Below are 19,265 nucleotides of genomic sequence, written 5' to 3' on the forward strand. Positions count from 1 at the left end.
TGAGACCTAAATTTACCAACATTATCAAGATGAAATGTCTTTGTAGGAAAATATGAAAAATGTGCTCGTAATTTCATTTGTAGGAAAATCTGAAAATTGTTCTCGTAATTTAATTAACTAAGGAAGTAACCTCACAAAGGCTAGGTTGCAGGTTGATAACAAGGATACATATGACCATCTAGTCGATGCATAGATTAAAATCGTAAAATATCTAAATGGTCCACAAAGAGGGTGTATGAGCCCATATATATATCACCTTGTATTTGTTCAAGATAATTAATAGATTCATAATCTATCTTAACTGGTGATGATTGAATAATCAATCTACCTTGAGAGCAAGCATCACATGAAAAAGCATTCATTTGAAGAATATATTGGTTATTGATGAATGGCCACGTGAATTTTCAATAATGTTTCACATCATAATTGAACCTAGATAACCTAACCAGTCATGCCAAATAATAAAGTTATTAGTAAACTTCTGGTTTGTAATAACATGTTTTTTTAATTGTACTAATTCTAGTGTAGTACAATCTAGAAGAGAGTGTAGATAATTTTTCCAAGATTATTTTATTGCCTTAATTTATACTCGTAATTTGAAGATATTCAACATCCCCTTCATTTATAATATCAAAATGATATTCATTATGACAAATATCTTTAAAACTTAATAAATATCTTTGAAACTTCAGAAAGTATAACACATTGTTAATTATAAATTTAGTTCTATTTGAAAATAATATATTTGTTCTTCCAAATCCTTCTATGATTTTAGTACTTCAAGATATAATACTCACATTATCTTGTTTCATTGTTAAATGAGAAACATATTTCTTATAATTAAGTATAGCATGTGTAGTTACACTATATGCTAAGCATAAATATTCATAAATTGTATTTGAGAAGCAATCATATTCTTCAAATAAAATAAATAAATGTCATGAAAATATTCAAAACATATTAAATTTTTGGAAAAAATTAAAATGTTGAATCACGTTTTTATAATGTTTTGATATAACAAATTAAGATAAAATGTTTTTGGACTTGAATTGAATTTATTCAAAGTTTTCAAAAATAATTCAAAGTCCATTAAAAGTGAATTTGAGCATAAAACTGATTTTCAACGTACATAGTATCGATAATGTTCTTACAGTATTGATACTATATGAACATTATCGATATTGTTCATGTTGTACAGATACCCTAGGTAAGAGAAGTATCGATACTCTCTAGGTAGTATCGATACTACCAGCATTGCTCAAATTCCAGAATACAAAAATGGTACTGATACCCAAAGGGGTACTGATACTACTTTACAAAGTAATATCGATACCATAGGCTTAGTATCGATACCGTCAGGCCCAACGACTAGTAACGTTTAGTTTTATTTAAATATTACAAAGGTAGTACAGATACTCCCTATAGGAGTACCGATACCCTTTGTACTGGGTAGTTTTATTTTGCAAAAAAAATCCCTAACGGCTCCAAATCACTCCCAACGGCTAGAAACGATCACAAACTCATTCCAACTTATAAATACAAGTTCAAGACATTTGAATATGTGTTAGAACACTTATCCGAGCAATCAAACACTAGAGAAGACCTTTTCACTCTTTATTTATATTCTCTTGTAAATATTAGTGTTTAGTGAGCTTTAATTTGTACACACCTTCCTTTTCAGAGGTTTCTTTGTTTACATCTTTTTCCTTGTTTAAAGGGGTTTTGGTTCTAGCTAAGCCTTTGAAAAGCTAGGAAGTTTGAAAAGGTTATCTCTTTGTCCTTGAAAAAGAAAGAACAAATTAGTGGATTTGTTAGAAATCCTAAGTGAGGAGCTTAGGTAGTGAATGTAGACTTAGTTGAGAAGTCGAATTACCATAAATCATTATGCAAAATTGTCTATCTTTTTTTTCTCCTTACTCCCTAAACAATTTTTGCCAATTCATCCCCTTGTATATTTTTCGGTTGTTCAAATTAAGCTTCAACAATCCCAATAATTGGTATCGAAACTTGACTCATTAGAAAGTTTAACAACCTTGAGACAATCTTCGAAGAAGATCTACCGACTGTCGACACAACCAACAAGAAGATGACTTCTACCTCCGGCGCGTTCTACATGGAAGACTCACAACCGATCAACAAGCATCCATATTTCAATGGAGAAAACTATTGTCATTGGAAGAAAGTAATGAAGCTATTCATTGAATCCAATGATATTGATGCATGGGAGATGATTGAGAATAACTACTCTTCTTCAAAGAAGTGGAGTTCCCAAGAATGGAAGAAAGCTCAACAAAATGCCAAGGCCATGCACTTGTTGCTTTGTGCATTCGGTCCCAATATCTATGAAGGAGTTTCTTTGTGTTCGAATGCCAAGGAGCTTTGGAATAAGCTCGAGGAAATATATGTAGACAAGAAAGAAGAACCAACAAGTTGATGTCTCTAATGGGTCGTAAAAAGACCAAGGTATCCTCTAACTCAGATAAATTACATTCATATTCTTTTGATGAGTTACAAGATGCTTATAATGAGTTGTAATTGGAATTTGAGACCATGAATTCCAAATATAAGAAATTAATTTCAAAATATAAAGTTGAAAATGATTTGATTTTGAAATTCAAAGTTGATTTTGAAAATCAAAATGAAACTTTGAAAAATGATTTAGAAATTTCAAAAATCAAAATTAATGATTTAGAAAAAGAAAATTTTGATTTGAAAGTTAACAAAATAAAAAGAATTAATTTCTAAAGCCAACTCACTATGCTTAAAAATGGAAAAATGTTCACATTGCCATTTTCATGGTCATTTGGAACATACTTTTCCTTTGAAGAAAGGAAAACGTTTTAAAATTAGACAAGTATGGGTTTTTAAGGGAACAAGGGGCATTGAAACTAACGTCCAAAGATCCAAAGCAATTTGGATACCAAAATCTACTTAAATGTCTCTTGTAGGTGTGTGAGAGCAATGGTGATGAAAATGAAGATATTCAAATGCTCTAGCCATACTTGAAAATGAATGGGTAACCTCTAAGCTTAATGCTTTTGTTTTAATTAATTGGTTGCTCATTTAGGTTTAAGCATGCATGAGCTTTGATTTTAAATAATTTTATATATTTTTTCATCTATGTATATTGAAAATATATTATGATTAACATTTTAAAGTTTTAATGATTTATCATAATTTTTAGTTCATCATAATGAATTTTGGTCAAAATTGGTTTTGAATGCAACTGATATCTCTCTAACAATTGATATCAACTTTTAAATGATTTGATTTTACAAATTTTAATTTTTGACCTTAATTTAAATGTTTATGCAAGTGACTTATTGCAAATGAAATCTCTCTAACAATTGATATCAATTTTTCAAATGTATAACATTTTTTGAAAGCTTTATGCATATGCACATAATTTCAATAATTGGTAATGCATAAAGTATTTTAGACTTGGATATATTGAATTTCATGTGCCACTAACATGTTTGTTATTCTTTGTAGAAGTTCATTTTTTTTAAGTGTCATGTTTTTAAAGTCAAATTCTGTTTGGAATGCATTTATTAAGGGGGAGTTTTGATTTTTCAAATGCTTTTAATGTCAAATTTACCACTTACTCTCCAATGTTATTTTTGAACTTTAAAGTTGAATTAATTTTGATATAACAAAAAGGGGAAGAAGTTTGGTTTGAAAAATTCAATTTCTTAATGAGAAAGGGGGATCTTTTAACATTTTCCAAAACATTTCTCCTTTTCATTAAATGTTTTATTAAGGGGGAGTTTTGCCAAAAACAATTTTTCAAATGTTTTGTTATATCAAAAGAGGAGATTATTGTACCATATTTTTATAATGTTTAGATATAACAAATAAAGATAAAATGTTTTTGGACTTAAATTGAATTTATTCAATGTTTTCAAAAATAATTCAAAGTCCATTAAAAGTGAATTTGAGCACAAAACTGATTTTCAACGTACGTAGTACCGATACTGTTCTTAAAGTATCGATACTATATGAACAATATCGATATTGTTCATGTGGTATCGATACCCTAGGTAAGAGAAGTATCGATACTCTCTATGTAGTATAGATACTACCAATATTGTTCAAATTCCAAAATGAAAAAAATGGTATCAATACTCAAAGGGGTACGAATACTACTTTACAAAGTAGTATCGATACCATAGGCTTAGTATCGATACTGTTAGGCCCAACGGCTAGTAACAATTAGTTTTATTTAAATATTACAAAGGTAATACCGATACTCCCTATAGGAGTACCGATACCCTCTATACTGGGCAATTTTATTTTTTGCAGAGAAAACATCCCCAACGGATCCAAATCACTCCGAACGGCTAAAAACGACCTTCCAACTTATAATACAAGTTCAAGACATTTGAAGATGTGTTAGAACACCTATCCAAGCAATCAAACACCAGAGAAGACCTTTTCACTCTTTATTTCTATTCTCTTGTAAATATTAGTGTTTAGTGAGCTTTAATTTGTAAACACCTTCCTTTTTAGAGGTTTCTTTGTTTACATCTTTTTCCTTATTTAAAGGGGTTTTGGTTCTAGCTAAGCCTTTGAAAAGCTAGGGAGTTTGTAAAGGTTATCTCTTTGTCCTTGAAAAAGAAAGAACAAATTAGTGGATTTGTTGGAAAATCCTAAGTGAGGAGCTTAGGTAGTGGATGTAGACTTAGTTGAGAAGTCGAACCACTATAAATCTCTGTGCAAAATTTTCTATCTTTTCTTTCTCCTTACTCCCTAAACATTTTTTCCAATTCATCCCCTTGTACATTTTTTGGTTTTTAAATTGAGCTTCAACAATCCCAATATAAAACATAAAAACCATGATGTTAATAAATTAAATTGACATAAAATTTGTTCTTGTAAAACAAGAATTGAAAGACCAATTATTCCCATTAGGGGCGATGAAGAAATCAGCTGCATCAAAAATATGTTTGATAACCAATAATTAGCAACATTCAAGTGTGTTTAACCAGCAATGTCATATTCATTTTTATCATTTTTGTAAACAAAATTTGTTTCTATTTTCTTTCCTTTATCTTTTAATGATTGTTGATCAAGGTCCACGAGATGCTTTGGTGTATGACAAGTACACGACCAATGGTTTGTACCACCGTATTGGTAGCACAAAGATTATGCTTTATTAATATGATCTTTTTCATTCTTATTATCCTTATAATCCCACTTCTGGTGGTTATTAGGTTTCTTAAAATGATCACTTCATCCGCGGTCTCAACTATGATAATGACCTTGACCGTGTCTATAACCATGACCACATTTTTTTATGATGCCTTTATTTTTTTTCCTCTATAAGATGTTGTATTCCCTTTAGGGAATTGATTGGCACCAGTTGGAAGAGACACATGATTTTTCATTAATAATTTAATATTTTGCTCGACCACAAGAAGACAATATATTAACTTAGAATATTTCTTAAAATCTTTTTCAATATATCATGTCGGTAAGATAACATTAATTGCGTGAAAAATGGAGTATGTTTTTTCTAACATATCTTCATCGGTAATACTTTGGTCACATAATTTCAACTGTGAAGTAATATGAAACATAGTTGAGTTATATTCGTTAGTTCATTTAAAATATTGTAATCACAAAGGCAACCAACATATCGAGCTTTAGGAGGTATAATGGTTTTCTGGTGGTCATACTTTTTCCTTTAGACTATACCAAAGAAAATGATGATCTTTAACATCCAAATATTTAGATTTTAGTCTCTTATGGAGTTGACGAAGAACAAATATCATGGCCTTAACCTTATTTTGAGCAGATTCTTTATTTTAATTTTTAATAGTGTCACCTAGAACATTACATCTAGGTGTATTTTTGTATCTAAAATCCAAGACAAATAATTCTTTTCGTAAATGACTAGAGCCACAAATTCTAATTTTGTAAGATTTTTCATTGATATACTATCATAAAATAAACAAATAAATTAGAATAAAGAAGTATAAAATATTAAGTTAATAATAAATTAAGACTTAATACAAAAATAAGTGTTCAAACTATACCTTAAGTTAACTTTAGATGCCTAAAGAATTTTTCATTAAAAATAAGAGTCTAACGTTTTCACTGTTACACTTTTAGGTGCCTAATGTTTTCTCTCGTTACATTTTTAGGTTCCTACGTAGTAATAATCGTTAAAAAATCGTTAAGTGACACGTGTCATTTTTATATTTTAGCTTAATCCAAAAATAAGTTCCCAAACTATACCCTAAGTAACTTTTGGCGCCTAAATTGTTTTCATTAAGAATAGATGTCTAATGTTCTCGACGATGCTCTTTTAGATGCCTAGACTGTAAGATCGTTAAATTCGGTTGTTATCTGACATGCGTCACGTTTATATATTTTTTTAAAAAATATTTTTAAAAAATTAATAAAAATTTCTCCCATCCTCAGTTGCATTCAAACCCCCTCCACCATCTCCATAAATACCTAAAATTAACTTAAGGTAAGGATGATAAATATAAGAGCAGGGTTAGCGATTTTGGTATTAAGTTTAGAGATTTAAGTTTGAATTTATGGATTGAAGGGGATTGAGACAATAACAAGAGGGATAGTTGGTAGTGGAGGTCTGAAGATAGATGAGTGGTCGTTCGATAATGGCGAACGTGACCGATGATGGTTGACGAAAACTGATAATGGGGTTGAAATGAGAGATTTTAGGGTTGCATTTTTTTTTTGCAATTTTAGAAAAAAATTAAAGAAATTAATAATAATAATAATATTATTTTTAAAATAAAAAAAAGTAAACATGATTCGTTGCACTTAATGATTTTTTAACAACAATTACTCTATAGACACCTAAAAGTGTATCGTCAAAATGTTAGACACCTATTTTTAACGAAAAATTATTTAGACACCTATTTTTAACAAAAAATTATTTAGGCACCTAAAGTTAACTTAAGGTATAGTTTGAGCTCTTATTTTTGCATTAATCTAAAATATAAATATGACACGTGTCACTTAACAGCTTTTTTAACGGTTGTTACTAAATAGGCAACTAAAAGTATAACAAAGAAAATGTTAGGCACCTAAAAGTGTAACGTAGGAAACTTTAGACATCTATTTTTAACGAATAAATCTTTAAACACCTAAATTTAACTTAGGGTATAATTTGGACACTTATTTTAACATTAATCCTTAAATTAATCTTATAATCATTTACCTTGTATATTATACATGTAAGCTTTTAGACATAAGCCATTAACGTGTTATCTTTTACATAGATATATACATACGAGAATATCATGATAAAATATAATACATACCTCGTTCCAATGCTATAAAAAAAACATAGTGTCTTTGAATTGATTTGAGAAGTTATGTCTTGATCTAGGCCAACAAAGAATACATGATTGTTTTATTAATTATAGCACTCGTGCTGATAACGTGATATAAAATTATACATACACATAAAATACAATGTGAGTAGATAACAATCCTTTTATTCCTCATCTCTTATAAGCTTACATGCATCCCTTTATAGGCTTAAAAATCATAGGTTACTAAAACCAAATAAAACCTTAATAGTTATTATACATTAATTATAAAGGAACATAAATGGAGAAAATGTGAACATCCATTTCAATAAATGTTATTTATGACAAAAACCATGTATTAAATTAAATATCATAAATAAAAATTAAGAAATAATAAAATAAAACTATATATTTACATTGTTTACATGATATACTATAGGTAAATTCATTAAAAAGTTCCAATAAAGAGCAAACTCCCTCAATTCTCACCCAATCTTGAGCACTAGGCAAATACTTATAAATTACATCTTGTTGCACATATCGCAAAAACACATCCTTAAACTCCAATGCACATGAGAACATCGAAAATCAATCTCCTATTTGACAATTGAAATTATTTAACACTATCATTGAACATAGTCAAACATATAATGGATGTTGTGATGTGCTTCACACTTCTTACATTATCAATTACATCTTCAATTTCAAAAACCAATAGGTTCAAGATGTGTGCACAATAACGATCATGGAACAATTTCCCATTCAATGAAAGTCTTTTATGAAGTGAAGGCTATATTTCAACATCCTTGCAGCTACATCATTGTAAGGAGCATTGTCCATAAAAATTGAGCACATTTTTCCTTTAATACCCTATATAATACCCTAATTTTGTCTAAACAATTCAAATTGGATTGAAGACGATTGAAGACCAATTTGAAGTTGTGCGCGAGTTGACATCAAATTACTTCAAGTAGCATTGAGGAAGAATAGTTCTTGGAGTTTTGCATATGATTAACGAGGCTATTGAGAAATGTTTACAGTGAATGATGGGTTTAAGTCTAGTTAAAGTCTAAATTAAAGCCTTCATTCACTACTAGAAAAAAACCCCTTTAATGACTCGCAATGCACGTCATCTATGGGTGCAGATGACACAAAAATTTGTGTCATTGAAGCCACTGACATAAATATCAGATGACGCACAATTGTGCGTCATAAATCTATGACTAGCATTTATGACACACATTTATGGAGCTCGTTTATGACGTGTATTTATGACGCTCATTGCGCGTCATTGAAGCCCCCGTCATAAATGAAGATGACACACATTTGTGTGTCATAAATTTTTGCATACAATATATTCACATTAAGTTATAAAAAATATTGTAATCATATGTCGATTCAAATTCCATATATATGGAATAATGTGACAAATTTAACATTTTTTTAGAAGGATAAAACATGAACAATTCAAAATACAGAGTAACAATCACTGCTAACTGAGAAAATGAAATATGAAGAGACACCTCTACATGCTTCAAGTAATCTGGAACATCCGATTGCTGCATGTATTTCATTCCTTCAGCTGCATAAAACTCGGATGTGCACTCCAGGAAAGGCTTCTCAAAACTTTTCGAGTAAATGCCCAAAGCAGTAAACATCTTCAAAAGATGGTTAAGTAATGTCCTGTCCACTGCTTCACCTAACCTGCATGATCAAAACAAACACAGTGGATTACATGATACAAATTTAATTAACACCTGAAAGATAAGAATTAATTACTAACATCATCCAAGAAACTAAGGGGCAAAATTTATGTGGAAGGAAACTAAATGCATGAGAATTACAAGAAAGAAAGCAACAAAATAGTAAGTTCCTCAACAATTTTTAGGTTTTTCCTTGAGAATAATGGAAGCACAGATAATTAAAATGAGCAAGAACGAAGCAGGTTATAGTTAAATTGATTAGGCATCCTAATTGACCTTTCTAGGAACTTTTTTCGACAAATGAAGATATGTAACCACCTTCTACCACTAAAATCATAGAAAAAGAAGTAAAACAAGCAAAGGAATAGTAATATTGAAACAACATTGCTTTTTTTGTATAGGTTGTTACTTTGAAATCCACAAAAACCAGAATAGGAATTTTTTTTCACATTTCAACTTGAGTTTTGTTAGAGTTACCTCTCACTCTCAATCATTCTTAAAAGATCGGTGATAGTTTTGTGCTCAACTTTCGGAGCCAGAGAAAGATGTTTACGGAAGATTTGCAGGCCCATGTCCCACAAAGAACGTACATTTGGGTTTTGTTTAACATATGTTTTGTCCAGGTACAAGGCTATACCACGAATCATCAACATTTGATCACAAAGATCTTGCCAACATTTCTCAACAAGCGATAAGAAAACCACTAGATCAGGGCTTTACCCAACCAAAGATCCTGTTACAAATAGGAGGATAAAAAACTAAGGCACAAAATACTTGATTTCAATTAAATTCATGGAAAAAATACTCAAATAGAAGTGGAGACTTACCTCTGCAAATAGAAGCTTCTTGCTCAGAAGCTGAATAATAGCAGCTGAGCCCACAAGTTCAAGAACAATTTCTACCTAAAGATGATGGGAGAAAACCACTATTTGAGTGTTTTTGATGGAAAATACCCAAGTACTATCGAAGGGACTTAAAAACTATACTGCTCGGACTCTTTATTTCTCTTAAAGTACTCATGGCCTACACATTTTTTGAACATGCAAGGACACGTTCCTCCAAGGACCATCCAAATGCATAACTTGAAAAAAGTTGAGCCTACCGGTCTCCGACACACACTACAAGAAAAATACCCTTTAATGACGCGCATTGCGCGTCATATATGGGTGCGGATGACACACAAATACCTGTCGTTGAAGCCACCGACATGAATTTTTTATGACGCGCAATTGTGTGTCATAAATCTATGACGCGCATTTATGATGCGCATTTATGACGCGCATGTATGACTTACATTGCGCGTCATTGAAGCCCCCGTCATAAATTAAGATGACACACATTTGTGCGTCATAAATTTATGACACGCATGTATGACTTATATTGCGCGTCATTGAAGCCCTCGTCATAAATTAAGATGACACACATTTGTGCGTCATAAATTTATGACACGCATGCATGACTTACATTGCACGTCATTGAAGCCCCCGTCATAAATCTGCTTGACATACATTTGTGTGTCATAAATTTATGACACGCATATATGACTTACATTGCGTGTCATTGAAGCACACATCATTTAAAAAGACGAAAAACGTTCGTGTGTCGTAATTGTATTTCATAAATTATATATATATATATATTGTAGATTGACAAATAATCAAACTAAATCACATTGAATGCCTCATAATACTAAATCTATGTACCATATTATATATAAGAAATCCATTTGCATACAATATATTCACATTAAGTATCAAAATATTGTATTAATCATATGTCGATACAAATATCAAGGCATAATAAAGTTGCCACATAAGATACCCATTCTTTGCGAATATCATCAATGTCATCATCCGTATATTCTTCTTTCCCATCGCCAACCTAAGTAAAAATATGAAATAGTATATAATTTATACTTATTTTATCATCAAGTCATCATCCGTATATTCTTCTTTCCCATCGCCAACCTAAGTAAAAATATGAATAAGTATATAATTTAACTTATTTAAAGTGAAGCATATAATGAACTATTAAAGAGTACTAAAATGACCAATTTTACATATGCATTCTTTGAAGCATAATAACATTATGCAAAGTCATAAAATCAATAGCATTATAAAAATTCCAACTTTGTTCACAACAATATCATCACAAATAATAACCACAAGAGAGTCCCTGTTACGTCTATAGTACTTGACAAAATCAAATTTGGATTTTAAGTGCTAGTACGTGTCAAATGCTTTCACAACTCCACCGAACATTTCAAATTGTTCCTTTAGACATTAATTCATATATCGACAAATAGTACGATTTCCCATGCTTAAAACATGTAATTAGATTCAAGAATTCACTCATTACTTACAACAGAATTTATCAATATATAGAAGCAAATAACAGAAGTTACCATCAATGTAGCTACCAAGTCAAGGCCCTTTCCTTTGCAAATGTCCAAGCAGAATCCTCAGCTATGGTTTTGGAGACTACATAACATAGATGAATTAAAAAATGACATTCAGAAATAATACCCTTTTATTATAAAGAAACAGTTTGATATTCTAAAATATTAAGTTGTAGCATGAACAAATTGTATAGTGCACAAACAAGACAACAACTAGCCAGTTCATGCAACCAGCAAAAGAAGTTATGAAAAGTGTGATCAATATCCTCAATATGATAAAAGTGCATGATGGTCACTAATTAGCTGCTAAAATAAGATACCAATAAAAATATTGGAACACTACCAAGAAAGTGCTGAAGTCAGTCCATAATAAATAAGTTAATAGAAAGACCAATGTAAATTAAACATTCATACCTTTATGTCCAGAACAAAATTTGAATGCATATATTCAACTGCCAGAAGTAGCTGCGCAAACCACATGTAGCTTTTGTATGCCCGCCTCTCATAGGGGAACCACTTTCTCTTACTTGCCATTCTTTCAAAGTAGTTACTACGCCTTTGATGGATTTGGGTTTCTTTGATTGAACATGAGAAGGTTTCATCCTTCCTTTTTCATCACTTTACCAGAGAAACTAATGGGGCAAATATCTTCTTCCTTAGAACTGGAATCTGTGCCAGTGGCCTCATTATTATTATTTGGAATCCTTGTGTCAGTGTTCCTGTGAATTGAAACCGAACTATCTTTATCACTACATAAGCTATTACTATTCTGACTCTCGACCATATTTTTCCTATTACCACGACCACTGGTAACATGCTTATCCAAGTAGCAGTTCTTCGAAAGGAAGCTAAATGATGGACGATACTTATCAACATATAGCTGCAATCAAGGTGAAAACTCAAAATGTTACATTGAAGTCCTACATGTGGAGAATCCTTGGAATTGAGCAAAAAAAACTTACACTTGGTCGATGCTCTTTCTTAGCATGCCCTTGAACTGCCTTATGTTTGTGTAAAATTAAATAAATTAACAATCATGTAGCAAGGACTTGATTACTTGACAAATATATAGCACTAATCATGCTTAGTGTTACTGCCAAAATACAGATCACCAGTCCCTTGGGAATTAAACAAAACTTCACTATTTTTGCCTTATTAAGGGAGAAGAAATAAATTTTCACGGAACCAATTTAAAAATTCTACATTTATAAGAATAATCTGATCAAGAAATCTGCACATTGTTGAAACCTAATACATAAAAGAATAATTAAAGCAAATGAGGAAACAAGGGTAGAAAAGCACAGTATGAGCATGAAAAATCACAGAGAATACTTGGTTATCATGAGAACATACAATAAGAGTGAGCTCTAAAGTTAATATTGAGACTTACAATGATGGAGAGTAGCAAGAAGGCAAAGGGCCCATAGAGGAACGATTTATCTTGCTTATCAACCCTACCATGTCCTAGAACAAGAAGTTTAACAAAAATTAATGGAATTAAATTTGTATAATTTACACAGATAGTGGAGGCATACAAATGGTAATTTATAGAAAACCTCTCAAAGGATAAGACATCACACTAGATGAGGATAACATTAACTACTTTGAAAGCATTATTTTAAAGAGTGGAGTGCAGAATTCATGGAAACTGTTATGAACCTAGCAAAGGTTGCTACATATTATTCTCAATTCAGATAACCAAAAGATAGAATGTTTCATTATATTTGGCAATGGAAAAAATTCCATAATGAGAAAAAAGGAAGGGAATAAAAAAGAAAATTTTAAATTCCCTTTTAATAAAACATCAAATGAAATTCGTGCTATTTGTCAGAAAGAGAAACTGTGTAAACTCATTACTGAATACAATAAGCATATTCAACAAAAACATTTGTGAGAACTCTTACAAAAGCTTCAAAAGCAGGGCGACGAGCAACCATCTCATACATACAGTACCCTGTTCAACAAGAAGCAATTCAGCTGATATATATATACATGTATGTAAGTCAAACACTCGAGAAAAGACATACCCAGAGACCAGATATCAGACTTGAAACCATAAGGAATATCTGCAAGCAGTTCAGGACACATATAATTGGGAGTTCCAACCTCCTGAGGCACGTACAAAACCACTATTATCTAGTACTGGAACTAAAAATAATTAGCACATTCTAATATAAGAATAAATACAAAAATAGAACAATGATATCAAAAGGTAAATAAGTATTGTTCATTGTCAATATAAGGGATTGAGAATACCGAGTTTTAGACTAGTGGTTGTTCTCATACTCATTGCATTGGAGGCTCATGGTGCAGGTTTCAACTCCCTCCTTCACACTTCCTTTGTCCAAAAGTGTTTATGAGAGCAAGGATTGACGAGTACAAAATTTAACCCAATAGATACATTTATATACGCTATTTCTTTGGATATTTATGATCGATACAACATGAGTGACAGTTGATTTACAGCACTCCGATATTTAATCCTTGCACAAATTATGGGCCCTTTTATGATTAATTATTAATACATCTCTCCTATCACCAAATGTAACACACTTCAACTAACTACCCAGAAGTCGCATACATGCATATATTTTCAGTTCCTAAGTAATGATGCCATACCAAAATATACTAAGGTAACAACAAATGATTCTTTTTTGCTTAGTTCTTTCCTTAAAAATGATTAAGTGATTATTTATGTTAATCTACTTGGTATTGTTATAAATTTTGGTAAGAAAAATATTGGAACACTACCAAGAAAGTGCTGAAGTTAGTCCATAATAAATAAGTTAATAGAAAGACCAATGTAAATTGACATTCGTACCTTTATGTCCTGATGCAGAACAAAATTTGAATGCAGATATTCAACTGCCAGAAGTAGATGCGCGAACCACTTGCAAAGCTTCTACGTTCAAAACCAGCGGAATTAACTGTAAGTCGTAACCACCTCCTCTCTTCCACAATTAGGTGAGGACCATGGAAGTGGAAACCCCAACGGGGAACCTTTTACCGTGCCACACAATTCTAAGAAGAAACTAACTTGTAAAATCAATAGGAATAAAGAGATAAGATTACCTCCTCCGGGAAATAGATCCCATTTGATTTTTTCATCAATTCATCCCTGTTAAAAACAGTTAAACAGGAAAATAATAAAATACTACAAATTTTGCAGGATGTCTAAAAACAAAAAACTCCGAATCAAACTTCTACATACAAACGTGGAAACTCACATATCTCCACCTTCGCAGTATCCAGTAACAATGCAAACATAGCAACCCTACATTACAATTGCAAAACACAAAATCAACAGAAAAAAAAAACGAAGCAGTCACGGACTCAACAAGCTACAAAGTGAAGCCAGATTTTGATTCGATAATCCTAGCAAAAAAACAGTAGTCTGGTATCTTACTTTCTCAACCCAAGCTTCCTTAAATTGAACAACGTAAACATGTTGGATTCGCGAAATAAGTGAAATCTACATACCACAAAAATGAAACTAGATCATAAATTGGAATATTAAACTCGCTATTCTTTTAAGGAGAAAACAGATTAATTTGTTTAGATGAAAGTAACAACTAACTTCTTGATGCGTAGAACTCCTACAGCGCTCCGTTTGTCGCGCCAATCTGATCTTCTTCAAAACATACCTATTTTTTTAAGAAAAATAGTCAAAAAATCAAATTACACATTAATTAAAATCAGAAATTGAAAAAAATAAAAAAAAGTACATGTTCTTTTCAATTTTATGATAAACGAGAATGGCAGCGCCAAAAGCTCCACGGCCAATTCGTTCCATATCTCGTAATGATCCATTCTCGACTCCATTGCTATTAAATCTTTACTGGATATCCTTTTCTTTTTTTCTTGCTTTTTCTTCAGAAAATCAAAACAAAAGGAGCAGCGAAGAATTGTTTTGAAAAATCGTTTTCATTTTTAGACGTTTTGTTTTTTCTCAGAATTGGGAGTAGAAAAGGGGGAAAATTACCTAAGTAGAGTTACGGGAAGCGAAAGGCGAGAGAGGTTGCAATCTTGAGAGATCTCAAATTCACAGGAATATAACATAATAATTCCTAAGACCAGAAACCCAAATTGAATGGTGGAATAGAGAACGAGGAATACCTGTGGAAGAAGCGGCGTGAACTGATAATTATCGGCAGGAAGAAGAGGGAAATGATGAAAATAATGGGGGGAGAAATTAGAAAATGACTCCTAAAGATGACACACAATTAAAACTATACTCCGTTTTTTTGTAATTTTTTTGAATTATGACTATTAAATATGACACACATTATTGTAAGTCATAAATCGTTCAGATTTTAAAAAACATGACATTTTTTTATGACACGCATGTTTTGCAAGTCATAAATTAGTGTGTGTCATCGTTCGTGTGTCATTAAAGGTATATTTTCTTGTAGTGGCATATCCCTATCTGACACTCACAACCAAGTAACATTGCTCAAAAACCATACCTCTGAAAAAGCCAATAAGCCTAATCCAGTAGCAGCAACAATCCCCAGTGTAACAGACAAGCCATCTGACACGACCTACATATTATCACAAAAATATAGAAGAAAACGAAAGAAAAGGTAGGAAAGTAAAACTTTCTAACAAAGAACATTGAAATAGAACTACAAATTTTATTGTTTATACTTTTTGTGTCTTGTTAGTTCGTTGTTGCCGAAACAGATGTAAAAATTTCCCAGTGCGACCAAGATCTAGGAATTGCATGAGGAAAAAAATGAAATGAAGATACATACCCCTAATTGAGTGCGTGAAGAGAAAACATAAGGAGAAGAGAAGAGAAGATAATGATCGGAGTGTCTCCGATGTGATTTGCCTTGTGTTCGATGACATCTTCACTTGTAATACTATCCAAATGTTAGAGAAAAAAAGGCAACCAATTCATCCAGTTAAACTGATTCTTGCTGATTATCTCGTACGGTCTTTCGCTATCAAGTCCATCTCTTGCACTTGATGTTCGATAAAGACCAAACTGGTCTGTTCAAGGAACCTACATAAGTAATCCAATCAGCAAAATTCAGGGTGTATACAGAGTAACAGATTCCAACTAGAAAAAAAAGATTAGAGATTCAATTTCACTGCTCCGAATCATCATCCCCATGCATATGTAATTACACACTTGCATAAAGATCATCATAAGAAAAAAAACACTCATTTCATGTTGCATCCCTCCATTTCATTGTTCTAAAACTGAGAAAAGAACTAAGCAAGCATGCAAGAATCGACATCTTCAAAACTAAATTCCAAGCCCCCTACTTAAACTTGTTATCTAAACCATGTCATGTTAGGTCCAACCCTAACTGAAATCGAATATAACAAATTACATGACATAGAGGTAGAGAACATTGTAAAAGTTATAAGCTACAATATTCATCATGTTTAATATTGAACACACAAAATTCCTCTAAGTTGACATAGTTAATATAGCAAAATATACCCTATTTATCCAAGTATGTTCTCAAATCTAACATAGAAAGTTTGTCTAATGACCCATACATAGTTCCATGGTTTTGTTTCGAGCTATGTTATTCATCATCCATGTCTGACACATGAATATGAGACACCATTACTAAGGATAGTTCAAATACATGAAAAATCTTTAAAAAAATTTTAACCATACACATGAATTTGACACTCCCATTACAATCAACACTAGAATATGAAAAATCTTAAAAAAAGTTAACCATACTCATGAATCTACTAACACTCACACACGAATCTGAATTTGAGTAAAATAACATTCATGTAATGATCAAAGCATGAATAACACATAATGCAACTCCAAAATTAATGAAAAGCTAGAAAAATTAATATTGACTTGACTGGGTAAAAATCTAGCAAAGAATTAAGAAACAAAACCAGTTAAGAAGCAAAAAGAGGGCAACGACAATTAGAACGAGGAAAGAAACATGAAGAATCAAAGAAGATTCACTAGAAACCCAGCATAACAGGAAGGCACATACCCAACATCAGAAACATTGATTTTAGTGTATTCCATGTTAGAGCCTGAAACCCAAACAACAAAAAGATTCAAACTAGATACAAATGGCTGTATATATCATGTATAATAGATCATCGAGAAGGGAATTGAACCGACATTGACACCAGGAGCTAAAGCTCCGAGTAGAACTGCTTGGGCTGAAGATATATCGCCTCCCACTTAAAGAGAAAAATGAACTGATGCAAAGAGAAAAAGGGAAAAAGAGAAAAATAGGGGAAGCAAGCGGCGTGACCTTTGTTATCGAGGGGGAAGAAGCGAGAAAGTATGAAAATAATGGGGAGAATTAAAATATGACTTTTACAGATGACACACAATTAAAACTGTACTCCATGTTTTTGCAATTTTTTTGGATTATGACTATTAAATATGACACACATTATTGTAAGTCATAAATCGTTCAGAATTTAAAAAACATGACATTTTTTATGACATAAATTTTTTGCAAGTCATAAATTAGTGTGTGTCATCGTTCGTGTGTCATTAAAGGTATATTTTCTTGTAGTGATTATTGAATACCATATACAAACAAATTAAAAATCCAAATTAAAGTCCATTTACATACAAAAAATACCTTAAAACCAATTTTTTTATGGGTAAAGTATAGTAATGGTATTGAACTTTTCTAAAACTTTCATTTAGGTTCCCCAACTTTTAAAACTTGCAATACAGTCCTCCAACATTTAGTCTATTTGCAATATGGTCCCCGACCGTTACCCTGCCATTAGTACGTTTGCAATATGGTCACTGAACTTTTCTGGCACTTGCATTTATGTCCCCCAACTTTTAAAACTTGCAACACAGTCCTTAATTTTATTCTAAACCCTAAATTCCTTTTCGATCTCAAATTTCCTTTTTTTTCTTCTCTCTTCTCATTTCCAGCGTAACTTTTCAGCCAGGAATGCATGGGAAATTCTAATCTAACTTTGAATTATGTGTAGGTGTTTACTTGAATAAGGGTTCATTGAGAGAAAACCCGACCAAGGGACTATCGGGACCATCAACGATTCAAGGTGTAATGTTAGATACATGTCATCTCAAGTAAAGCATAGATGTTCGATGAAATACTTGTGAGAAAAAAATGGGGTTAGAAATGCAGAGTTAACAAATACTACTAAGATGAACTAAGTATCATTGTTGAAAGTCACCCACAAATATGGAATTATTTTGTATAAATGGCATAAAATAATTTCGTCTTTTAATCCTTGTGGTTAAAGATTTTTCAACAGATGATCAATTATAACGAAATTCCAAACAGCGCATTCACCTCTCAATCTCTTTCGCTCACATGCACTCTCGTTTGGTTTTTGTTCTTTAATTTTCTGCCATGTAAAATTGTAAACCCAAGTAGTGCTCGGTCTTTCATCTTTTTATTTACAAAGAAAAAATGGAGAAAGAATTGCTGGAACGCAACACCGATTGCGTTTATTTCTTAGCATCTTCGCTCACTTGCAAGAAGGTATTTATTTTCTCTTTTGGGTATCCGGAAGTAAGCTTTTCCTCTTTCGCACTTTCCCATTTTCAGTTCGCATTGTGTGTTTTTTTGTTGAAAATTTTATGTTTCTGGAACTGCATGTCAATGATCTGGATATTTAGTGTTAGTTTTAAAACAAACCATCTAATTTTCTTTCCTTCTTCTTAATCAAAACTTTTAATACTTCTTATGGAAGATATTCAGTCCATCAGAATAGAAGTGAAAGAGGGTCCTAGGATAAATTTTTTTGATCTTCTTGTTTGGTTTTTCTTTAAATCAGGGAATTGGTTGTGAGTATCAACATAGTGAAATCGCCAGGATCAATCCGAGAGACTGTTGGTACTAGTTTACTAGGAATTATATTGATCTGACCTGTGGTTTTCAG

At 31.8% G+C, this 19,265-nt stretch overlaps 1 pseudogene; it reads right to left on the reverse strand.

Moving 5' to 3' along the window:
* Positions 1-11,988: 11,988 nt before the first annotated feature.
* On the reverse strand, positions 11,989-15,212 carry LOC120165235 (annotated as a pseudogene).
* Between the last annotated feature and the right edge of the window lie 4,053 nt (positions 15,213-19,265).

This window comes from Hibiscus syriacus, unplaced genomic scaffold, assembly GCF_006381635.1.
Source record: "Hibiscus syriacus cultivar Baekdansim isolate YM2019G1 unplaced genomic scaffold, ASM638163v2 tig00111582_pilon, whole genome shotgun sequence".
In the NCBI taxonomy this organism is placed as follows: domain Eukaryota; kingdom Viridiplantae; phylum Streptophyta; class Magnoliopsida; order Malvales; family Malvaceae; genus Hibiscus; species Hibiscus syriacus.